General features: G+C 39.9%; 1 protein-coding gene across 2 annotated transcripts in view; it reads left to right on the top strand.

Moving 5' to 3' along the window:
- Positions 1–26,591, top strand: part of IGF2BP3 (insulin like growth factor 2 mRNA binding protein 3) — a 137,492-nt gene that overhangs the window by 12,126 nt on the left and 98,775 nt on the right. The window lies entirely within an intron of this gene.

The following is a 26,591-nucleotide window of genomic DNA, read 5'->3' as shown; positions in this document are numbered from 1 at the left end:
TCTAGAGCGCAGACTCAGTAGTTGAGGTGCACAGGCTTATTTGCTCTGTGGCATGTGGGATCTTCCCGGACCAGGGCTCGAACCCGTGTTGCCTGCATTGGCAGGTGTATTCTTAACCACTGCACCACCAGGGAAGCTTGGTTGGATATTTCTCTAAGGTAAATTCTTAGACTGAAAATTGCTATGTCAAAAGACATGCACATTTAAATTTGGAAGTGCTCTGCCGAAAACGTAAGTTTACTTTTATTTTTATTTTTATTTTTTGCGGTACGCGGGCCTCTCACTGTTGTGGCCTCTCCCGTTGCGGAGCACAGGCTCCGGACGCACAGGCCCAGCGGCCATGGCTCACGGGCCCAGCCGCTCCGCGGCATGTGGGATCTTCCCGGACTGGGGCGCGAACCCGTGTCGCCTGTATCGGCAGGCGGACTCTCAACCACTGCACCACCAGGGAAGCCCAGAAAACGGTCTTTTCAAGCATGGAGGACTGTATCATTCTAGGAACAGCCTTATTCTTTCTACTATGGATGTTCTGCTGACTCTCACAAGTTTAGGTCCCGATTCATTTGTGTCCCTTGCATGTAAAAATTAAGTCAAAAGCTATAAAGATTAAATTCTGAAAACTTAAAGTTCGAATACCTGAAGTTTATGTTCTCTTATACTTACCACCTTGAATTTTGGATCTTACCTCAGAAACTAACAATACTTACTTGCAGTGGGAGCTTTACTAAATAATATTTTGAGGAGAAATTTGATTAAGAATTAGTTTTCAAAGCAAAATAAGCAAAGACAACAAAAAACAACAACAACAAAAAGAATTAGTTTTCAAAACAAAGTCCTACTCAGCTTGCCACTGGAGCTGGGCAGATGATGATTGGCGAGCCTATTTAAGAAAACCTATGATGATGATGATAGAGTTCTTTCCAGTGATCCCCAAATGTTTACTACTTTTTTAAACTCAGCTGTTCTTACAAAAATGGAGAAGCTCTTGCTTTTCTTTGGAGAGATAAGTGTGGTTGAAAATTTTAATTTCTGTATTTTTGGTGTGCAAATTTACCTATTTCTGCATTGTTTTTGCGTTTCAGAAGTGAATTCATTCCTTATGGCTTATAAAATATTTTTAGTTTAACAAGCATAGATGGAGCACCTGTGCTTGTAGGCAGTTCGATACTAGGTTTCAGGGGCTAGAAAGGTGAATAAGATACTTGTTCTAAAGAAAAGTACATGGAGTATAGTGACTTGTACTTTGTTCTGTGTCCATCCCTGAGTGATACTTTTGTTTTCAGCACTAACAGTGGCTCACAGTGCCAGTGATCCCAGAGGTGGATTAATATCTCTGCAGGTAGAGAAGTGGTAAATACATCATGAGGTATATATGGGATGCCCCAGAAACACAGGAGGCGCATTGGGCTTAGCTGAGTGTTGGTGCAGCCAGCCAGGCATAGGTTCAGAGAGCAAGGCATGTGAAGGCAACTGAGGCTAACTGTGCAGTGGGGATGGGAAAGGCAGAAGAGACAGCAGGAGGCAAGGCATGTAAGTGTGAAATACCCTGGTGTGTGCGGGGGAATGGCAAGCTGTTCGGAATTAGAGAGGCCCGAGTGTGAGGCAGGATTGTGGTGGAGCCTGAGCCCAGAGGGGCAGCAAGGGCACCCCGTGTTCTGCTGGGCTCAGGAGATCTGATTCTTCATGCGTTTAACTTTAGGGGTTCACTCAGTTTAGTTAATGTCATTTAGCAGATGGTTATTTGGGATCATCTCATGCAAGACTTGATGCTTGGGTTAATTTGGGGATCTGCTCACCAGCGATTATGTTCAGCTGCTTTTACCTCTTAAGTGCTTCCTGGAAACGGCTGTGCCCCAGAACGTTACATGGGGCATGGAGCTGTTCCCGGGACACCCTCTGACAGGGTGACTAGGGTAAATCGTGAGAGGCCTAGGAACCCTGTAGTAAGGCTGACTGAGCCTGTGCCGCTTTTTTAAGGTCAGTTATGACAGCCATAGTTTTAGTCAATGGTAATGATCAAACCACCTGGTATTATTTGATTTTATTAAGACATCTCAAATGATATAATGAACCTTTGGAGGAAAATGAGACCCTTCTATGTGCACACACTATTTTTTTTTTTTTAAGCAAGGCAAGAAAAATTTATTTTTTAATTGTAATTTTTATTTTTTGGCCATGCCCCGTGGCCTGTGGGACTTTTAATTCCCCAGTCAGGGATCGAACTGGGCCCTCTGCACTGAGAGCGTGGAGTCCTAACGACAGGATTGCCAGGGAATTCCCAGGAAAATTTAAACATAAAAAGATGTTCTCTGCCCTGTGGCCTCCCCTCTCCCCGCACTGTGCATTGTGTATCTGCATTAGGCATTGACCAAACCTCCCCCATCAGCAGAAATACCTGCTCAGCCATAAAGAGCAACATTCTCCGAGCGTCAACAAGACAACTCCTAGATCTTCCATTTCTTTCTTAGATCTACTAATTTTTCATTGACGTGTACTTAGTCTTCTATTTTTTTGTCAGTTTAGATGATATCTCCCTCCCTCCCTAGACTAAAATGATGAGATCAATGTTCTTGTATTACCTTTTACCTTCTTTACCCATTTCTCTCCCAGTTTTTTTACTTTTATAATTTTTTTAAAATTGAAGTATAGTTGATTTACAATGTTAATTTCTACTGTACGGCAAAGTGATTCAGTTATACATATACATTATTTTTTATATTCTTTTCCATTATGGTTTATCACAGGATACTGAATATAGTTCCCTGTGCTATACAGTAGGACCTTACAGTTTATCCATTCTGTATATAATAGTGTGCATCTGCTAATCCCAACCTCCCACTCCATCCCCCACCCCCACCCCCTTGGCAACCACAAGTCTGTTCTCTGTCTGTGAGTCTGTTTCGTAGGTAGGTTCATTTGTGTCATATTTTAGATCCCACTGTGCACGCACTATTAACTGAGCAAAATTAGGGGCAGCAGTACACAAACTGTTGGGAGGGTCAGTGGTATCTTGCTTCGAATCACACAGACGTCAGTTAGAATCCTTGCTCCTCTCTGTGATCCCAGGCAAACTGATGCTACTCTGGATTTCTCCGCTTATCTGTAAATAGGGGCAATAAAACTTATTGCACGAGGTTGTTGGGAATTAAACGGTAATGTTTGTAAAGGACTTCTTGGAGTATCTGACACCTAAGAGGTGGTGTCTCATATTAGTAAACTTGTGTATTTACAAGTGGAGATTGAAAATAAGAGTTGAGTGTATCTACTCCTGCTTAATCCCATAGTTTGCTCTCACATGTACAGATACATAGCAATGTTTCACACTTCTTTGTAGAGTATGAGTTATGCATTGTGAATAAGTTAAGAATTTGTATTAAAAAAAAGTTTGTACTTTATGTCTGGATATGTAGGTCTTAGCATCCCTAAAATGTGTCTAGTTAGGAAATTCTCTTAAGAGAGATCATATTATTTAAAAAAAAAAGACTAGGAGATAAAGAACTCCTGTTAATCTCAAAAAGGTAGACAACATACTACAAAAATGTACAAAGGATAAGCAGCAGTTCAGAAGGGGTTATCTGAAAGGCCAATCTACTTAGGAAAAGATACCCTATCTCACTAGTCATTAGGCAAATGCCAATTGTAATGGCATTTTTGCCTATCAAGTTGGGAAAAATGAACAAGATTGGTAATACCTGGTGTTGGCAAGAGTGTGTAGGAATGGGCACTCAAACGGCTAGAATGTAAATTGGCAAAGACTTCTTGGCATGCCATTTGGGAGTATCTGTTAGAACTTAAAATGTGAATACCCTTCAAGTATTATGGAACACAACCTAGTCTTCATAGTTTTGTGTGGTCTGTAAGCATAGTTTTAATCAACAGTATTGTAAAGGAGTTGAAATCACTAGGCAGGACTTGGTGAAAAGGTCTTTGGGTGGGAGTCCAAAATACATGCAGATAAACTTTTAGGTTTTGTTATATCACTCATTACATTTTAATAGGTATTAGGTAATCTGGAACTTTCACCATTGTCTACTTTCCAAGCAAAGAGGATCCCTAGCCTTAATTTGACTGTCTGGAACATTTTGAATTTACTCATTTTTGAGCTTTAGAGGGTAGATTTTTATAAAAAATAAATTTATTTATTTATTTTTGGCTGCATTGGGTCTTCCTTGCTGCCTGCAGGCTTTCTCTAGTTGCAGCGAGCAGGGGCTACTCTTTCTGTGGCGCGCGGGCTTCTCACTGCGGTGGCTTCTCTTGTGGAGCATGGGCTCTAGGCGCACCGGCTTCAGTAGTTGTGGCACGTAGGCTCAGTAGTTGTGCCTCTTGGTCTCTAGAGCGCAGGCTCAGTAGTTGTGGCGCACAGGCTTACTTGCTCCTCGGCATGTGGGATCTTCCCGGACCAGGTCTCGAACCCGTGTCCCCTGCACTGACAGGCAGATTCTTAGCCACTGTACCACCAAGGAAGCCCAATTTTTAAATAAAAAAAAAAAATTTATTGGAGTAATTGCTTTACAATGTTGTGTTAGTTTCTGCTGTACAATGAAGTGAATCAGCTATGTGTATACCTATATCCCCTGGCTCTTGGACCTCCCTCCCACTCCCCCCATCCCACCCATCTAGGTCATCACAGAGCACCAAGCTGAACTCCCTGTGCTATACGGCAGGTTCCCACTAGCTATTTGTTTTACACATGGCAGTGTATATATGTCAATCCTAATCTCCCAATTCATCCCACCCTCCCCTTCCCCACCTGTGTCCACATGTCCGTTCTCTACGTCTGTGTCTCAATTCCTGCCCTGCAAATAGGTTCATCTGTACCATTTTTCTAGATTCTACATATATGTGTTAATATACAGTATTTGTTTTTCTCTTTCTGGCTTATTCACTCTGTATAGCAGACTCTAGGTCCATCCACATCTCTACAAATGACCCAGTTTCGTTCCTTTTTATGGCTAATATTCCATTGTATATATATGTACCGCATCATCTTTATCCATTCATCTGTCATTGGACATTTAGGTTGTTTCCATGTCCTGACTATTGTAAACTGTGCTGCAATGAACATTGGGGTACATGTGTCCTTCTGAATTATGGTTTTCTCAGGGTATATGCCCAGTAGTGGGATTGCTGGGTCATGTGGTAGTTCTATTTTTAGTTTTTAAGGAACCTCCATACTGTTCTCCATAGTGGCTATATCAATTTACATTCCCACCAACAGTGCAAGAGGGTTCCCTTTTCTCCACACCCTCTCCAGCATTTATTGTTTCTGGATTTTTTTTTTCTTTTTTTTTTTTTTCTTCTTGTTTCTAGATTTTTTGATGATGGCCATTCTGACAGGTGTGAGGTGATACCTCATTGTAGTTTTGATTTGCGTTTCTCTAATAGTGATGTTGAACAGCTTTTCATGTGCTTCTTGGCCATCTGTATATCTTCTTTGGTGAAATGTCTATTTAGGTCTCTTGCCCAGTTTTTAATTGGGTTGTTTGTTTTTTTGATACTGAGCTTCGTGAGCTGTTTGTATATTTTGGAGATTAATCCTTTGTCAGTTGCTTCGTTTGCAAATATTTTCTCCCCTTCCGAGGGTTGTCTTTTCATCTTGTTTATGGTTTCCTTTGCTGTGCAAAAGCTTTTAAGTTTCATTAGGGCCCATTTGTTTATTTTTGTTTTTATTTTCATTACTCTAGGAGGTGGGTCAAAAAAGAACTTGTTGTGGTTTATGTCAAAGTGTTTTTCCTATGTTTTCCTCTCAGAGTTTTATAGTGTCCCATCTTACATTTAGGTCTTTAATCCATTTGGAGTTTATTTTTGTTTATGGTGTTAGGTGGTGTTCTAATTTCATTCTTTTATATGTAGCTGTCCATTTTTCCCAGCACCACTTATTGAAGAGGCTGTCTTTTCTCCATTGTATATTCTTGCCTCCTTTGTCATAAATTAGGTGACCATATGTGCGTGGGTTTATCTCTGGGCTTTCTATCCTGTACCATTGATCTATATTTCTTGTTTTGTACCAATACCATACAATTCCATTAAAAAAAGGCAAGTAAAAAAAAAAAATCTGCAAAGTGCACTAAAGCAAAGCACAGTAAAACAAACAAACAAAAATCCATTGGTCTCTCTTGCATTTTTATCCCGAAGTATTGGGAAACTGTCAAAGTTCAAGGTGGTAGATATTTTTGCTGAAATTCTGATTTTTACTTAAAAGCTTAAATTCAGTCATTGGCAACAAATGCTGTTAGTTTTTCTTGAATTAACTGGTTGATGTTGTTCTCTTTTGAGAAAATGTCTGCCAGACATTCAATCTTAAATAACCACAGTTAGTGTATAGCTCTTTCAAGTAAAAATGGCGCTCTGTGAAATGTGGCTGGTTCACTCTTGCACAGTGCTTTTTCTGCAGACAACCATGTTAGGTAGCCCAAGTGCTTCATGTGTACTGCCCTTCTCTTCACATAGATATTAACAGGATGTGTACTCAAGGGTTATTTAAGAAAATTAATAATTTTTACTGTTTCTTTAAGGACATTTAAAAATGAAATGAATTAACTTTTACTGCAAGTGCCGGTGAAGAATACAATGATTATGAGTACCACAGGTTAGTGCCATGGCCTTGATTCATGCTAAGGTGCCAGCCAGTTTACCCACCATTGTTTTCGCACCATCAGGGCAAATGTCGACACGGTGAAAGACGCAAATAACATCTTAGTAGTATTATAGAAATAGTTTTGACTTCTTGTACCTCTTTGAAAATGTCTCAGGGACCGCCCCCCCCCCCCCCCCCGCAACCAGGAGTCCACATGCTGTATGTTGGGAATTGCTGCTCTACGGTAATGTGATGTTTGAAATTATTTGGATTAGGTATTCCTGTGAATGTGTATTTACATCATAACACAACAGATGGCAAGAGCAACTGAGGATTTTATTCAACTCCATGGCATGTTAGCCTTGAGAGGGAATTTTACACAAGTCAGTTTGTGAAAAACAGGTGTGGGAAGAGAAAAAAAAATGGAAAAAAAATATAAGAAACTAAACACAAAAGAGAAATCTAGGTGTATAAGAGACAAATAGTTAGGGAGCATTTCAACGTGCATGAGCAAAATGAAGTGAGTTTGGGCGTTTGGGCAGCCACAGTTAGGCTTTAAGTTCCTCAAACCAAAGTGAACCCTACATGATGAGTACAAGTCTTGCCTAAGAAAATGAATGGCCTTCAGTACCTTCAGTATGATAACCTTTGGTTATTCCTAAAATGTTAGAGAAAACTAACTAGAATCTAAGAGCACCATCAAAGTTTCATTTGACAGTTTAGATGTTTTGAGGCTGGAAGCTTGTGCTGATTCATTGTATTTGTAAGGATGACCAAGTAAAGAGTCAAGCCTCTGACACATTTCAGCCAGCTTTCCTTGCCCTATGTAAGTTAGTTAAATTTAGAAAATAACTAGTTTTGTTCCTATCGCAGGAGAAGTAGTTTTCTTCTCTCAGGCAGTGATTTTTTTTTTTAATTTAATTAATTAATTTATTTTTGGCTGCGTTGGGTCTTTGTTGCTGCATGTGGGCTTTCTCCGCGTGTGGGGGATACTCTTTGTTGCGGTGCTCAGCCTTCTCATTGTGGTGGCTTCTCTTGTTGCGGAGCACGGGCTCTAGGCGTGCGGGCTTCAGTAGTTGTGGCGCGCAGGCTCAGTAGTTGTGGCTCACGGGCTCTAGAGCGCAGGCTTTGTAGCTGTGGTGTATGGGCTTAGTTGCTCTGCGGCATGTGGGATCTTTCCAGACCAGGGCTCGAACCTGTGTCCCCTGCATTGGCAGGTGGATTCTTAACCACTGCACCACCAGGGAAGCCCCTAGGCAATGATTCTTTTCTTTTCAAGAATTAAATACAACAATGACCTTTCAAGGTATTTCACAAGTCTTTTCCATTTCTTATATTTTTATTGGTTTGAGAAAGCTTGGTAGCTTGCCATTAAGTTTTCTTTTTTAAATGGCTTTGTTTTGCTGATCTTGGCAGTTTTTAAATGATCCATTCAACAAATTGTTGAGTGTTTATTACATTCCAGCTACTGCTTTAGGTTCTTGGGAGACAGAAGTGAACAGAAGACAAGAACTTGCTCTTGTGAAGCTTAGGGTCTAGGACTGCGCCTGCCCACTAGGGCAGCCACTGGCCACATGTGGCTATCAAGCAGTCGAAATGTGGCTAGTCCAAACTGAGATGTTTGTGTAAAATACACACTGGATTTTGAAGACTTGGTTCAAAAAGAGAATATAAAACATCTCATGGATATTACAATTTAACTATTTATAGGTAAATTATAATGTAATAGAATGTATATTTTCAGTTTGTGGAAAAACAGGTGTGGGAAGAGAAAAATAACAACTGGAAAAAATGTTCCTGTTTAATCTTAGATCTGTTGGTGAGTGGTATGCACACTAAAATCAAATGTATCTTAAACTATTTTTCTTTGAGATACTGTATTGTATACAGAACACCCACAAGGATCGAGCAAAACTTGTTTTTTCTATGGTAATTTAAAAAGCTGGAAGATTAAAAAAAAACCATAGTATACATGGCAAAGTTTAAACCATTAAAATGATTGAAATGATCTTTTTCTCCTTCCCCAAATGCACCCACTTTGTAGTTTCTTGTGGTTTTGTTGTGTTGGGGAGGAGACTTGTATACATACACAAGAATCTACGATTGCATACTTTTTAGAAAAGTATAGTTTAGTTCTGCCCCTTACCATTTTGAAGTTTTAAAGAACAGTTTTAAAGGTGCTTTGGAAGCTGGGAGGGGGGAAAATCATGATAATATAGTATGTTCAATACTATTAAAATAGTGGAGTGTTGAGTCAGGAGTAAAGTATATTTACTCATATCTGGGCTGCAGATTCATTAAAGCTTGTTTAAATGTGTTTGTTATGAATAGAATATTAACAGTATGTTACGTTTCATTATTAGTACTTGTTATAGATGATTCTAATTTTCTGAAAACTCCAGCATGTGGTTTACCCCATCATCAGTTACGGAACGAAGAAATGTGTTGTGCAATGTTAAACCAAAAATTAGAAAAGAACAAAAAAGCCACCAAACCTCTGAAAAACCTCAGAGTAGTCCTTTTAAATAGCATGTACATAATGTATTAGATTAACTGGAACTAGTTCAGTGCTCTAAATTTAATTCTGATTTTTTTCCCCCAACTTTTTTGTTTGTAAAAATTTCTTTAAAAATCTTTAAAACCTTTAATTTTACTTTTAATATTTTAGTTTTTTCTTCTTTTAAAATGGTGTTCTTAAACTGCTTTTTTGGATTCCCAAACGGCTGTTTATTTTTAAAGTTAGGGTTTTTCCAGAGAAAACTTATTAAAATACTCTGGAAAATACTGAAACTGATTTGCAAGTTAAAAGATAATAGTTCAGGATTTTAAAGAAGGAAATTATTTTTAGTTTTTAAACTGTTAATATAAATATTTTAAAGTGAAGTTACATTAATAAATTTTTCACAAATGAAATAATGGTGTGTTTTAATTCCAAATGGAAGTCTAAGACATTTAGTGAACATCAGTCTGGCTGATTCTGAATTTATAGACTTGTTTAATAGGTCTTAAATAAACTACATAATTAAATGTTACTAAGCATCTCATAATAGAATTACAGCTAGTAATTCATTACTGCATAATATATCTAAGATTAGTGGTCTTGAATTTTAAACAATTTATTAAGTTTATTTTAAAATATTACTGTCTATACTGTATAAATATGTAGATCTGACACATTTTAGTTTTGTGTATGTTAGCTTTTCATATGGGTATTAGTATTTAACTTTTTCAAAACAAGTTTTAAATTTTATTAATTTAAATTTTAACTTTAATTTTATTAAATTAAAATTTCACTAAACTTCTGAATGGTTTGGTCAGATATAAAATTCTAGTTAGCTAGTTTCATTGTAATTTTTAATTTGGTTTAAATACTGCCACTCTAAATCTCTATATTTATCAAAGGACTAGATGGATATTTTTATAACATCAGAATACCTAAAACAAATATTTAACTTTTGATTAAATTTGAAACACTAAAACCTTTTAGAATCTGGAATTGGTCTCAGCAAAGTCTGAGTTTGTGTATGTATATTTCTTGTTATTCCAATAATGAAGAAAACAAAAAATGCTAAGAATTGAGATATTTGAAAATAAAGTTTTAAATTACTGATTGCGCAAAACTTAAAAATTTCCAAGATGCCTTTAATCCAGAGCCAATTGATAATAAATCTTCTTCAAGAGATTGCATTTTCAAACTTCTGTGGCTCATTTGCAGTTTTGTTTTCTTTCAACTTATGTTGAGTCCTGCCAATGACCAGTGTGCCCAGGTGCCAGAGAGACAGGAAAGCGTTAACTTAAAATTTTGAGAGATTAACATTTTATTTATTTACTTTTAAATTTATTTTATTTATTTATTTTTGGCTGCGTTGGGTCTTCATTGCTCTGTGCGGGCTTTCTCTAGTTGCGGCGAGCGGGGGCTACTCTTCGTTGTGGTGCGCAGGCTTCTCATTGCGGTGGCTTCTCTTGTGGCTCACGTGTTCTAGAGCGCAGGCTCAGTAGTTGTGGTGCACGGGCCTAGTTGCTCCGCGGCATGTGGGTTCTTCCCGGACCAGGTCTTGAATCCGAGTCCCCTGCATCGGCAGGCGGACTCTCAACCACTGCGCCACCAGGGAAGCCCACGATTAACATTTTATAGTAATCTTATTAAATTAAGAAAGCAAATTTATAAGAATGATAGGGCTTCCCTGGTGGCGCAGTGGTTGAGAGTCCGCCTGCCGATGCAGGGGACATGGGTTCGTGCCCTGGTCCGGGAAGATGCCACATGCCGCGGAGCAGCTGGGCCCGTGAGCCATGGCCGCTGAGCCTGCGCTCCGCAACGGGAGAGGCCACAACAGTGAGAGGCCCGCGTACCGCAAAAAAAAAAAAAAAAAAAAGATATGTACATTAACATTTTTAGCTATTGTCGTAATTGGCAGTAACTTTAAATGCATAGCTGGGCTGAGTTTTTCAGACGGTCTGCTTAGGTAATTTGCAGTTTCTTGGAAGACATGAGAGCTGTTAAGATTCTGAAATTATATATATATCTATATATATATAGAGATATATTTAATCTACAGAATTTTAAGGTATGTTTGTTGTTACAAGTAAATCAGATCTGGTTCTGGTTGGTTGTTTTGAAGCTATTTGTTTGACCTCATAACTGTTATGACTCTGAATTTATATAGGCTCTTGGAAAGATAGACCAAGCTGCATATATAGTATTTTTCCTGTTGCTTTTTATGCTTGTATGAGAATGAAGATAGAAATCTGTAGCTAGTTTTAAAAATTTACCCACTACATATTTAAAGCTTTCCCAAGTCCCCAAATATCTAAAGTTATAAACATAGGAGTAAATATTTTAATGACGTCCAGCAGATAAATCTATAGGGAAGGTATTTACTATCCCGAATACTTGTAACTTTTTTTTTTTTTTTGGTCTCACCGTGGGGGCTTGTGGGATCTTAGTTCCTCCACCAGGGGTTGAACCCAGGCCCTCGGCAGTGAGAGCTCAGAGTCCTAAGCACTGGAATGCCAGGGAATTCCCTGTAACTGATACTCTTACGTTTAAGATGTGTTCCGGATTTCATTATCAGTAGAACATGCTAAATGTAGGTGTATGTGTATGATGTAGAACCTCTTAGAAAAAAACGTTAAAACTTTGACCTAGGTCTTTCCCCAGCCCTTCTGAAGCCTGTGGTAAAAACAACAAAAACAAAAAACGTGATACGTGAACAGATGGTGGTGAGAGGTGTGTCAGATTCCGGGTGTGCTGCCCCCTGGTGGACGATCTGTCCCTATCGCCTAGGTTTTTGCACTTGTTTCTACAAGTCGGTCTTTAGGCAATTAATTAAAGTGCTTGGCTGTTTAACATGTTCTTAAGTGTTTTGAAAATGCATAAGTTTTTATTTCAACATTTTTACAAGGTGTTAAAGTCTAAAGTCCAGCCCTCTAAAATTTAATGTCCTGTACAGATTGTTAATGACAGATTCGGATGGTTTTTCTGATAGTAAAGCTTTCAAAAGGGTTACAACATTTTGGAAGGGGGGAAGAAAGGGCCGTTTTAAACTCTTGGTGTCTGTGTTATAGCAAAAGCCTGAGGGCAGGTAGATGAGTTCCAGATACACTTGAGGGTAATTACTCTGCAAAGGTGAGAGCGTTTTATACCTTTTGGTGCTCAGTGTACTCTCTCCTTTTGGCTTATGTTAAACTTTTTGGCCAATCATATCTATATAATAAATATGACCAGGAGTTTCTTCCTTTGAGAGACTTGTGTCCTCCATGAGCATGGAGATGTTAGTCATAATGTGTTTTTGTGTATAATGATAGTGCAAGGTTATCTGCAAAGTCTAGTATGGTTATATCTTGGAAGAAAAGAGTTGAGTTGCCCTGGATGAGGAATGTCAGAGATATTGGGATTAAACTTATATATCTTTGTTTTCTTGCTACATGACAAACCATTATATATAAAATAAACAACAGGTCCTACTGTATAGCACAGGGAACTATATTCAATATTTTGTAATACCCTATAATAAAAAGAATATGAAAAATAATATGTCTAACTGAATCACTTTGCTGTACACCAGAAACTAACAACAGTGTAAATCAACTGTACTTCAATTAAAAAAAAAAACTCGAGGGCTTCCCTGGTGGCGCAGTGGTTGAGAGTCCACCTGCCGATGCAGGGGACACGGGTTCGTGCCCTGGTCCGGGAAGATCCCACATGCCGCGGAGCGGCTGGGCCCGTGAGCCATGGCCGCTGAGCCTGCGTGTCCGGAGCCTGTGCTCCGCAACGGGAGAGCCTATAACAGTGAGAGGCCCGCGTACAGCAAAACAACAACAACAACAAAGCCCGGGGCTTCCCTGGTGGCGCAGTGGTTGAAAGTCCGCCTGCCGATGCGGGGGACACGGGTTCGTGCCCCGGTCCGGGAGGATCCCACGTGCCGCAGAGCGGCTGGGCCCGTGAGTCATGGCCACTGGGCCTGCGCATCTGGAGCCTGTGCTTCGCAACGGGAGAGGCCACAACAGTGAGAGGCCCACGTACCGCAAAAAAAAACAAAAAAAACAAAAAAACCCCAAATCAGAAAAATAAATTCTTCAATTACATAAAACAGAATTTTCATACTGATTCTCTTGCAAGCAATAACAATTGTTATTTTATTTGCTTGATTATACAAAATATTAAAATTAGAAATATAAAAAAATTAGTAATATAAACCATGTGAATTGTATAACTCTACTTCTTGGAAACAAGAAGGCATCTAAACTTCATTGTTCAAACTGTCAGGTGTACTGGGATTGTTGTAGTTGCTAAAGTTGATGAGAAGATTATATAACTTGATAATGACCAACTGCAACTTTCTCACTTAAAAAAGCAAAACAAACAAAAAAACCCAAGAATTTGTCTTGGATAAGGACCATGTCCAGGTATCAGTAATATGAAATAAAACATTAATATAGGGATATCCCTATGTTCAAAATACAGCACTTTTAAAAATTGAGTCCTCTTAAAACACCTCTTCTTGCAGATATAGTTTACTTAGTGATGGGGACTTTTATGTGGAAAATAAGTATTACATATAAAATGTTGTATGATCCTGAAATTACTTCGATAAATGGAAATAAAATTCAATCAGTTTTCCCTTTGGGTAACAAGTATACTACATTTTAGATCAGCTCTGTCCGGTTGAAAGATGTGAACTATGTATATGTAATTTAAACTTTTCTAGTAGCCACAGGTAGACGTAAAAAATAGGTGAAATTAATATTTTATACAACCTAGTCTAGAACTTTAAATTGTTTAACATGTGATCAGTATAAAAATTGTTGAGAAATCTTATTATACTCCTATTTTTGTACTGTCTGTAAAATCTGTTACGTATGTTACAGTCATAGAACAATTCAGTTTGGACTGGGCTAGCCACACTTCAAGTGCTCTGTAGCCTCATGTGACCAGTGAATATTCCATTGGATAGAGCAGTTTTAAGATACACAGCTTGTGGGACTTCCCTGGTGGCACAGTGGTTAAGAATCCACCTGCTAATGCAGAGGACACTGATTAGAGCCCTGGTCTGGAGAGATCCCACATGCCGCAGAGCAACTGAGCCTGTGAGCCACAACTACTGAGCCCTCATGCCACAACTACTGAAGCCCATGCGCCTAGAGCCTGTGCTCTGCAACAAAGAGAAGCCACTGCAATGAGAAGCCTGCGGACTGCAATGAAGGGTAGCCCCTGCTCGCCGCAACTAGAGAAAGCCTGCCTGCAGCAACGAAGACCCAATGCAGCCATAAATAAATAAATAAGTTTATTAAAAAAAAAGATACACAGCTTGTAAAATCACTTGTTAAAAAATATGATGGGGCTTCCCTGGTGGCGCAGTGGTTGAGAGTCTGCCTGCAGATGCAGGGGACACAGGTTTGTGCCCCGGTCCGGGAAGATCCCACATGCTGCAGAGCGGCTGGGCCCATGAGCCATGGCTGCTGAGCTTGCGCGTCCGGAGCCTGTGCTCCACAACGGGAGAGGCCACAACAGTGAGAGGCCCGCGTACTGGGGGAAAAAAAAAAAAAAGGAAAAAAATATGAGTCTTGCTGGGAAAAAATGTAATGGTATTTATAAAATTAGTTTAACTGTGGGAAAACGGGAATGATTAGTTTTCAGTTTGACTCAAACGTATTAGAGGTTTTGTATCTTAGTACTTCATTCCTTTGTGACCACCCTAATTTTCAAGGAATATATATGTATTTGCTATATTGTGTTAATGTTACACTTTTTTAAAAATAAATTTTATTTATTTATTTAGGCTGTGCTGGGTCTTCGTTGCTGCACGCGGGCCTGCTATAGTTGTGGTGAGCGGGGTCCACTCCTTGTTGCACTGCACGGGCCTCTCATCGCAGTGGCCTCTCTCATTGTGGAGCACGGGCTCTAGGCACGCGGGCTTCAGTAGTTGCAGCATGCAGGCTCAGTAGTTGTGGCTCACGGGCTCAGCTGCTACACGGCATGTGGGATCTTCCCGGACCAGGGATTGAACCCGTGTCCCCTGCATTGGCAGACGGATTCTCAACCACTGCGCCACCAGGGAAGCCGTACACTTTTGAAAGAGTCATGCAGGCACTGGGTCTTTTATTTAAATAGACACTGTCCCTGATGTTCAACTACATGCATTTCTGTGGTTGGTTGAAATACTTGTGGTAACTTTTCTGGTTAAAGACACATTTTCAGATTCTCAGTGTGAAGACTAGAGAAATCTTTTGGTTATTCAGGAATCAAGGATCAGTTTGTGTCCTATTAATTCAACTATTATTTTTCAAAGTGATCTGTCATCTTGCCTTGCACATATCCTAATGAAGGTCAAGAACTTTATATTCCTCCGTTGAAGGGACATATAGTCTCCTACAAGAAAAAGAGATAGCAGTGTATATTTGCAGGCATTAGTAATAAGAACAGCACGTAGAAGAACATTCAGCCTTTCCTGGACTCTACCAAGTTTCCATCCGTACGCTTAGGGCTGTCAGACTGTTCTACATAGATGCAGATGATAGTGTGCACCTTTGAAAGATAAATACCTCTGTTTTACTTAGTGGGACATGGATATTATTCCCATGAAGATGTGGGAGCTGAGGGATGACAGAAAAATCACCTTAGCTTCTCACTTAGAACTGTTGTGTTAAAAGAGACTTTTGTTTCTTTATTCCTTGTTGAAGCATTGTTGAGTAATTGCCTGTTAGGAACCAGGAAATCTGCTAAGCACGGGAGTATACAATAGTCAATAAGGTAGAAATGACTTGGCCTTCATGGGGCTTGCCCTGTTAAATAGACCTCAGTGGCCACCAAACTTAAGTGTGTGTGAAACCACATTTCCCTGCCCCATCCCCAGAGACTCTGATCTAGGAGGTCTGTATTAGGGCCTGGGTATTTTCATTTTAAGTAAGCCCTCTTGGTGATTCGAATGTAGATGCTCCTTAGACCACCCTTGGAATGACATCTCTTTGTTTTTTAATTTTATTGAAGTATAGTTAATTTACAATGTTGTGTTAATTTTTGCTGTACAGCAAAGTGATTCAGTTATACATAAATATATTCTTCTTCGTATTTTTCATTATGGTTTATCACAGGATACTGAATATAGTTCCCAGTGCTATACAACAGGACCTTGTTGTTTATCCATCCTATATATAATAGTTTGCATCTGCTAATCCCAACCTCCCAACTTTCCCTCCCCCACCCCTTTCCCCCTTAGGAACCACAAGTCTGTTCTCTATATTTGTGAGTCTGTTTTTGATATTTTATTTATTTATTTATTTATGGCTGGGTTGGTTCTTTGTTGCTGTGCGCGGGCTTTTTCTAGTTGCGGTGAGCGGGGGCTACTCTTGGTTGCAGTGCGCGGGCTTCTCATTGCTGTGGCTTCTCTTGTTGCGGAGCGCAGGCTCTAGGTGCGTGAGCTTCAGTAGTTGTGGCACGCAGGCTCAGTAATTGTGGCTCGCGGGCTCTAGAGCTCAGGCTCGGTAGTTGTGGCGCACGGGCTTAGTTGCTCCGCGGCATGTGGGATCTTCCCCGACCAGGGCTCCAGCCCTTGTCGCCTGCATTGGCCAGCGGATTCTTAACCACTGTGCCACTAGGGAAGTTCTGGGAGCGCAGTCTTAACCACCGGACCACCAGGGAAGTCCCCGGCGCGATGAGTTTTGAAAGCTATATATACACCTGTGAAAGTACACCCACTATCAAGAACACTTCTATCCTTGACATAATATATATATGTGTGTGTATATATATATATATATATATATATATACACACACATATATATATGTTTTGCAGGGGTACTTTTTTTTTTCCTTTGAGCTTATCCCTTTTACCCGGACATTTGGGTTCTTCCCAGTTTTACCTGTTTACAAACTTAGAGCTAAGTTGTTGTGGTTTTTTTTTGCGGTACGTGGGCCTCTCACTGTTGTGGCCTCTCCCATTGCGGAGCACAGGCTCCGGACGTGCAGGCTCAGCGGCCATGGCTCACGGGCCCAGCCGCTCCGTGGCATGTGGGATCCTCCCGGACCGGGGCACGAACCCGTGTTCCCTGCATCGGCAGGTGGACTCTCAACCACTGCGCCACCAGGGAAGCCCTACAGCTAAGTTTTTGAGTCGGCTGCAGCTTTATCTAGAGAGACACTGTAAGGAGGAGAATGCTTGAGAGGCTGCACTTCTAGTCTGAGGATTTGATAAGAGACTGCCGAGTCAGTCATGAGGCGGGGTTATGCCAGTTGACACTTGTCACCAGCAATCTGAAATGCATCATTTCCCCAGGTATTCATCTACTTGGAGTATTCTGCTTTAAAAAAAAAAATTGAGGTTGACCTTTTAAGGAGCTAATTTTTAACTGTATAAAAGAAGCAAGGATAGATATAATTACAGTATTGACTATTGCAATTAGTACAAGTAATTGTATTGAATTTGGCCAGGTTGAACTTCCTCTTTGGGCATAGTTTGTGTTGGTTGGGCACAGCTAAGAATGAAAACCTGCAGCCAGTTCAGAGTGCCTGCAAGTGACAGGTTGAAGAGGCCAGGCCATACTGCTCTGAGTCCAGAGGCTTGTCTTTTTATTTGAAAATGATCAGTACACATATGGACCATGTGTCCCAGCTCTTCGCGTAAGAGATCAAGGCAAAGAGGAAAGTGTTAGAAGTTAAGTTAGACTTGGTTTTCTCTTCCTGTCTTCAGCTGGTATTAGCTGTGTTAGATCATGATCCAAGCCTCGGCCTCTTTATATCTGTGAAGTGGGAAAGTGGTGATTCTCTTGATTTGTATAAGTGATAGTAGAAAGAAAGAAAGGAGGGATGGCCTTTTGGGAGAAACAGGATAAAGAAAATGAACATTTAGGACTTATAGGTGGTTTGGATGGAAGGTTGCAAGTCTGTACACTTGTATGTCTTGCACTACGACTTAGCATGAAATGACTGCTTTAAGGGCCTAGGTGCCAGTGTATACAGTTTTCATAATATCTTGAGGCAGTTGAATTAGCTGAGTTTCCAGCATAGTTGACTTTCTTGGTATTCATATGTATCCTTGTCCATTTAATGCCAATATTGAGTTTTAGTATGTGAATTGATTGTACGGTTTAAAGCTGTGGAGCAAAGTGAACATTTTGCTTGAGATTGGCATATCTTTGACCTTTGGGTTTAACACGCAACCTGTAATTTTTCTGAAGTTTTTTTGATAATGGTTACGTTATTGGTTGGATTATAAGTGAAATCAGTAAGATGGAATATAGTTAGGAGGATAGACTGTGGAGCCAGAATGCCAAGAGCTGGATTCTGACCCTGCCACTCATTAGCAGGGTATGTTTGGGCAAGATAAACTTGTGCTTTTGTCTTCGAATCTATAAAATGCTGACTGGGAGGGTTACATGAGATACCAGACATGGTCTTAGGCAGTTTGGGCTGCTGTAATAAAATACCATAGACTGGATGGCTTAACAGATGTTTATTTCTCACAGTTCTGGAGGCTGGGAAGTCCAAGGTCAAGGTGCACGCAGATTCTTTGGGTTCTTGCTGAGGGCCCCGTTCTTGGCTTATATAGACAGATGCCTTCTTGCTGTGAGGTCACATAATCTTTCCTCAGTGTGTGCAGTGAACAGGGCCCTGGTCTCTCTTCTTAGAAAAACAGTAATCCCATTATGGGGGCTCCATGCTTATGTCCTCACATTAGCCTAAACACTTCCCAGAGTCCCCATCTCCTAACAGCATCACATTGGGGGATAGGGCTGCAACATACGAATTTTTTTAGGGGGGCATAAACATTCAGTCCATAACAGACGTAAAGCATTTTCTTGTTTATATTCTTACTTATACCTGTCAAGCTTTAATGTGGAAAAAAGATGTAAATATCAAAGACTTTTGGCAAAAACATAGTAGCCTAAAATTTGAATTGAAAATAACAGTTGGTCCTCCATATCCATGGGTTCTGCATCTGTGGATTCAACCCACTGTAGATGAAAAATAATTGGGGAAAAAAATCCAGAAAGTTCCATAGAGCAAAACTTGAATTTGCCTTTTGGGGGCAACTGTTTACATCTCATTTATATTGTATTTACACCTATTTACATAGCATCTACATTGCATTAGTTATTATAAGTAATCTAGAGATGATTTAAAGTATATGAGGGCTTCCCTGGTGGTGCAGTGGTTGAGAATCTGCCTGCCAATGCAGGGGACACGGGTTTGAGCCCTGGTCCGGGAAGATCCCACATGCCGCGGAGCAACTAAGCCCGTGCACAACTACTGAGCCTGTGCTCTAGAGCCCGTGAGTCACAACTGCTGAAGCCCGCGCGCCTAGAGCCCATGCTGTGCAACAAGAGAAGCCACTGCAATGAGAAGCCCTCGCGCTGCAACGAAGAGTAGCCCCGCTCATCGCAACTAGAGAAAGCCCACGTGCAGCAACAAAGACCCAACGCAGCCAAAAATAAAATAAATAAATTTAAATAAATAAATAAGTAAAGTATATGGGATACTATCCATTTTATATAAGGCACTTGAGCATCCGTGGATTTTGGTATCTGAGGGGCTTCTGGAACTAATCCCTGTGAATTTGGAAGGATGACTGTAATCACCGTGGACACATGGTTTATTTCGCTTTCAAACAAAATGGGTATTGTCTAGCTCTGGCCTAGGAGTGATGACCAGCCCTATAACAGCACCCAGGTTGTGTCTCGTTGTATTATTTCTGACTAAAAGGAACCGGTGCTCCATGTAGATGAAACTGGTTGCAGATGGGGGCAGGAAGTGTACAAGTTGAACCTGGATTATCATAACAGAAGGCAAAAAAGCTCTCAAAGATTGCTGAAGTCATTTCAAAAGATACAGGGTCAGTGTGAAGAGGCCTCCACTGATGCCAAAGATGGGGCAATTTGAGCATTAAAAGGAATTAATGCAGCGGGTTGATACACACAAAGTATTTGTGAATCCATAATGTTACTGAAAAAAATAAGCATTTGGTCATCTTTGGACAATGCCAGGGGACCAACTCATCATTCTGAAAAGTTTGAAATAATAATGTCTTTGAACTCCTGAAAGAAGACGTTGAAATGAGGATTTGCATGAAGCTGGTTTATTTTGGAGATGGTTTCATCTCCAAATGAGGGAATGGGCAGAGTGAAATGGGGGTTTAGGACAAGCCAAGGAAGGGCACTTTATTGAGGTTGCCATAAGGAAATAGGACCTTTGAGGAATGTACAGAATGCTTCCCAGGTGGAAGACTGGGACATGTATCTACTGGCTCGCAACGTTCTCCTCTGTAAATTACAGGTTGTCTTGAGGGTTTCATCTCTCCTCTGTTTCTGGGCTGTTCTTTTTTTTTTTTTTTAATTCTCCCTTTTGATAAAGGGTGTTTATTTTTTAAACATCTTTATTGGAGTATAATTGCTTTACAATAGTGTGTTAGTTTCTGCTTTATAAGAAACTGAATCAGCTGTACATATACATATATCCCCATATCTCTCTCTCTTGCACCTCCCTCCCACCCTCCCTATCCCACCCCTCTAGGTGGTCACAGAGCACCGAGCTGATCTCCCTGTGCTATGCGGCTGCTTCCCACTAGCTATCTATTTGACATTTGGTAGTGTATACATGTCCATGCCACTCTCTCACTTCTTCCCAGCTTACCCTTCCCCCTCCCCGTGTCCTCAAGTCCATTCTCTATGTCTGCATTTTTATTCCTGTTCTGACCCTAGGTTCTTCAGAACCTTTTTTTTTTGTTTTTTAAGATTCTGTATATATGTGTTAGCATATGGTATTTGTTTTTCTCTTTCTGACTTCACTCTGTATGACAGACTCTAGGTCCATCCACCTCACTACAAATAACTCAATTTCGTTTCTTTTTATGGCTTAGTAATATTCCGTTATATATACGTGCCACATCTTCTTTATCCATTCATCTGTCGATGGACATTTAGGTTGCTTCCGTGTCCTGGATATTGTAAATAGAGCTGCAGTGAGCATTGTGGTACATGACTCTTTTTGAATTATGATTTTCTCAGGGTATATGCCCAGCAGTGGGATTGCTGGGTTGTATGGTAGTTCTATTTTTAGTTTTTTAAGGAACCGCCATACTATTCTCCATAGTGGCTGTATCAATTTACATTCTTCTGGGCTGTTCTTGAACTCTTCTGAGGCTTTGGTGAAAAACCTGAGGTGAAACAGAGATGCCTAAGGGTGTGCTTAGGGGTGGAAGGAGGCGGGACAACTTCACTGTGCTTGGGACTGTCTCCCACAGCTGTGAATGAAATCAGAGGTGAGCAGGGGGATGTGATGAGCAGCACAAAACCATCTGCAGAAGGGAAAGAATCAAATACTTACCCTGCCTTTACTATACTTACTTCGGTTCAGCGTATCCAAATATGTGATAAAGGAAAGTTGTTCTTTATGGAAGAACTCCAGCTAAATTAAAAAATACGGGGCTTCCCTGGGGGCACAGTGGTTAAGAATCCACCTGCCAATGTAGGGTACACGGATTCAAGCCCTGGTCCGGGAAGATCCCACATGCCGCGGAGCAACTAAGCCTGTGCGCCACAACTACTGAGCCTGTGCTCTAGAGTCCACGAACCACAAGTACTGAGCCCTTGTGCCACAACTACTGAAGCCTGCGCACCTAGAGCCCGTGCTCCGCAACAAGAGAAGCCACAGCAATGAGAAGCCTGCGCACCGCAACAAAGAATAGCTCCCGTTCACCGCAACTAGAGAAAGCCTGCGCAGCAGCAAAGACCCAGTGCAGCTATAAACAAACAAACAAACAAATAAATTCATTAAAAAAATATGGAAGGCATGATACAATGAGGAAATACATTTTCAACCTTTATGAAACAGTGGATTTAGGCAGTGATCATTAGTGATTGCAACATCACAGGTAGACAAGCAGGGATAATGTATCTTTTCATGGAAGTATAAAACCTCCCCTGTGATAGTTTATTGTCTCTCCCTAAACAAACAACAGCAAAAAACAAGTCAAATTTTCAGATCTAATTACCACTTTTATAGGGGTCAGAGTAACATCATAATAAACACCACCATGGGAGTGTAAGTAGCAAAATCCAGGCAGTGAGAAACAGGAGACAAATGACAGGTTTGGGATTTTTTTATTCTCCGAATAAGTTGTAAGGATAGAAAGGGAAACATGCAGCTTATGAGGCTAGAGTCATACTGAAGCATGTGCAGTGTATGGCTCTTTTTTGATACTGATTGAACAAACTTAAAAAATTTTTTTTTAAATGGGGAAATGTAAACTAACTAGATATTCAGTATGAAGTTTTTATCCATTTTTAAGGACATAATAGTATTTTGTCTACTTAAAGAGTCGTTTGAAAGAAGATGCTAATATAAAAGACATGAGAATGACAAAAATTTAGGGTGATGGTTACTTTCTAGGAGGCAGGCATTAGGGTGAGGGAAGAGCATGGTAGCTTCAATTGTCTTGTTCTGATTTGGTGAGGTGGGTTCATATATGTTTTATGCTTTGTAATGTAAAGATATTACACATCATTGTATATCAAATTCAACATAGCAAACAATTATTTAAAATGACACAAAGAGGATGCAATGGGTAAAACACAGAATGAGTAATTGCACAGGATTTATTACCTGGACCTCCAAATAAATAGCAAGAAAACAGAGTGAAGGGGAACTCTTATATCCAAGAGACCTAAGAGATGTTGACTCTACACATGTGGGCATATTGTTGGGATCTTGATATGAACAGACCAACTGTAAAAAGATAGTTATTAAGCAGTTGGAAATAAACAGAGTGTGGGTATTCTCAAGGAATTTTTGTTAATCACTTTTAGAAGCAATAATGGTGATATAGTTAATTTTAAACAAAAAAGTTCCTTTTGTCAGTATTTACAGATGTACTGTAGCGTGACAGGCCATGTAAGTGGGACTTGTTGGTACAGGTGTGAGTATAGATAAACAAGATCAGGTGATCATACTTGGTAACTGATACAGGCATATGGAGGTTGATATGATTTTTCTACTTTGGTGTCAATTTGAAAACTTCCATAAAATCAATTTAAGTCAGTTCCATTTATTACTAAAACTTTTGAAGATGCCTTTAGGAGTCTATATGAGCTTTATTGGCTTTTTATCCTGTAATTAAACCAGCTTTTAATAAATAATGAGGGACTTCCCTGATGGCACTGTGGTTAAGAATCCGCTTGCCAGTGCTGGGGACACGGGTTCGATCCCTGGTTCGGGAAGATCCTACATGCCTCGGAGCAACTAAGCCGGTGTGCCACGACTACTGAGCCTGGGCTCTAGAGCCCGCAAGCCACGATTACTGAACCTGAGTGCTGATTCTGTCGAAGCCCGTGTGCCACAACTACTGAAGCCCACACGCCTAGAGCCCGTGCTCCGTAACAAAAGAAGCCACTGCAATGAGAAGCCCACGCACCGCAATGAAGAGTAGCCCCCGCTCGCCACAACTAGAGAAAGCCTGCACACAGCAAGGAAGACCCAGTGCAGCCCAAAAAAAAAAAAAAAGAGTACTGAATTTTATTGCAACTATTTCAGGCACAGTAAGCATTTTTTAAAGGTTAAATGACAGCTTAAACTTTACCTCATTTTTCCCTCTCGGGGGAAAACCCTTAAATTCTATATGATTAACTTATAAGTAGATTGTGTGGAAGTTTTCTTTTAAAATAGCACGAGAGATTAAATCGGCATTTTCCTGTTTTTGTTCTCAAACTTCAGTATAGCTATTGTTCTTCTCACTCCCCCATGAGCTGTAATAAAATCATGTTAGTTTTTGGATGGTGGATCCATGAGTCTTGTGTTTTCTTCCCCTTCTATATGTTATAACAAATGTTAATTTAACTATCAATTGAGTGCTTCTCAGGTGCCACACACTGTTCCAGACTCTGAATGCAACAGTGAACAAGACAGCCTAATGAGTCCCTGTTGTTACAGGGTGTGATCCTTGTTACTACGTAAGTGTGTTTTAGGAGGAGGTGAAACACCAACTTATTTTGCTGATAGTTAAATTGAACTTTAATGAGTGGGTAATCACACTGGAAAACAGTATCCGTTTTCTTGACTGTTAAGTATTTAAAACCCAAATATAACCAACCTATTTCTAAAAGCTCAGATGGGAGATGGGAGCTAAGAATACAGGCGATAGTGTTTTTTTGTTTTTTTTAAAATTAATTAATTAATTTTTGGCTGTGTTGGGTCTTTGTTGCTGCGCGCGGGCTTTTTCTAGTTGTGCCAAGCGGGGGCTACTCTTCATTGTCGTGCGCGGGCTTCTCATCGCGGTGGCTTCTCTTGTTGCAGAAGAAGGGCTCTAGGGGCTCGGGCTTCAGAGTTGTGGTGCACGGGCTTAGTTGCTCCGAGGCATGTGAGATCTTCCTGGACCAGGGATCAAACCCGTGTCCCCTGCATTGGCAGGCGGATTCTTAACCTCTGCGCCATCAGGGAAGTCCAGGTGATAGTGTTTTAACTGTGTATAGCCAACTTGATTAGTACAGCTGAGTGGGGTCCTTTTTCTCAAGTACCTTCTGGGTCAGAGGTTTGTGTTTATGTACTAGATGAGAATTCATGCCTTTGCTTGGACTTTTTTAATGCTGGGCCTTTTGGCTCTTGTAGTGATAAGAGTGGACCATGGGGAGAGGAGCTAGAGGTGAAACTGCAGAGTTTAAGATTAGTTACTGGGTAAGTGGGAAAGAACAGTGCTAGATGTCAAAACACTAACTGTATGAAAATAATCCTGGTATTTGTCTAAAATGAAACACGAGAGAATCAGATAATGGAAAAGGGACAGCCATTTAAGGGAAATAATTATTCTGGAGTAACTTCTAATAAGTAAATGGGTGTCAGATGTACATTTTGAAGAATGTGTGGGGAAAACATGGCTAATGGATTACTTCTAATGTACAAAAAATAGTATCCTATTTAAAGAAGTTCTTGGGAACCCTGTGAAGTAGGTATTTGTTGTTTTAATAATGAATAATTACCTGCTTGGTGACCATAACTCTCTATGTATACTTCTGTGTGTGCTTTTGGGAAAATTTTTTGGTAATATATATACCCAGAAAAATGAGTCCAGTAGAGATGAATACTTAGTTTCTTAACATTGTGCTGTAATTTATTACTGTGTCAGATGCTTGATTGACAGATTAGTACTTGCAATGTATAGTAAATAATTCTTACTTCCTTGGTTACCCAGGGTAAGTATTTACACAGTGTGAGTAACTTTTCTGCTACCTAAAGCAATACATGGCAGATTTGAAATCTATGTTTTAGGAATGTTTTTATTAGGGTATATTTTTTAAGGTAAATATAAAACTTACACAAAAGCAGAGATACAGTACACATCCTGCAGCTTTAACACTTATTAGCACATGAGTTTTTTTTTAGCACATGAGTTATTTTTGAAACAAATCCCAGAATAACGTGTAAATTCTAAGACTATGTGGTGTTTGAAAATTTTTTCTTAAATTGGCATTCTGTCACTATCTCTTTGATACATTGCCCTTGGTGATTGTGCTTTGTTTCACTGTCTCATAAAAATAATGTAAAAATGATTTTTCCTTCATTGTCTATTTTATCATTATAAACAGGATGTACCTGAGTTTGTTAATCTATATGTTCTTTAGAGTTCCATAAGGGATAGGCAGTGTCTGTGGCATTTATTTGTTCTTAAGGCTTTGGGGTGAATGGGAGAGACAAAGGAGTAGGCTGTGAATGTAGTCCCAGCTGGTGTTTTGCTGTGGTACTTAAAAGTGGATCGTTTGACCCAGAAAAGGAAATTAACTATAGTTCTAGAAGTTAAAAAAATATTTCACTTGAGATGTCATGCCCAATTGTTAGTCTCTCTCTTTTTTTAAAATAGCTGTTGACTGTAAATTCCTTTCCCTCTAAGAGTGTGACTGGTATGTGGTATCCGTAGTACAATCTCACATAATTCATGTTCCTTCCTTCCTTCCTTCCACCCTCCCTCTCTTCTTCTGCTCCCTCCCTCTGATAGTATTGAGGAGGGGATAGAAGAAGAGGGACGTATATTACAATAGATTTTATTATTATATAAAATACATATTGTGTTTTATATACATAGCATATGTATAGGTATATGTGTAGGCATTTGAACTAAGGTAGGGGATTTTTAATGTTTTTTGTGCCATGGACTCCTTTGGCAGCCTGAAAAGTATGGACCTCTTAAGGTATTTTTAAGTGCATAAAATAAAACACATGGGATTATAAAGGAAATTATTTTGAAATAAAGTTAGAATAATGTTAAAGCTTGTAGTAGCATGTGTTTGTTAACATAATAAGGAAAAGTTCTAGCAACACAGCTAACTTTCACAGTAGTGATTATACATGATATTTAAAGATCTGCAACAACGTAAGTGATGTGAAAATATCTGATTTATTTTAATGTCAAAAGTACAAGTCATATAATTCTACTGTCGTTTGATGCCAACATCCATAATTGAAGGTGGTGCTAAATTTCAGTTAGGGGATAGTGAAAATAAACATGTGATTTCCCCCATACCCCACCCCTGCT

The sequence above is a fragment of the Lagenorhynchus albirostris genome, chromosome 8 (genome assembly GCF_949774975.1).
Source record: "Lagenorhynchus albirostris chromosome 8, mLagAlb1.1, whole genome shotgun sequence".
Lineage (NCBI taxonomy): Eukaryota > Metazoa > Chordata > Mammalia > Artiodactyla > Delphinidae > Lagenorhynchus > Lagenorhynchus albirostris.
Note: the sequence above shows the minus strand (reverse complement) of the source record. Positions and strands in the feature narration are given on the sequence as shown.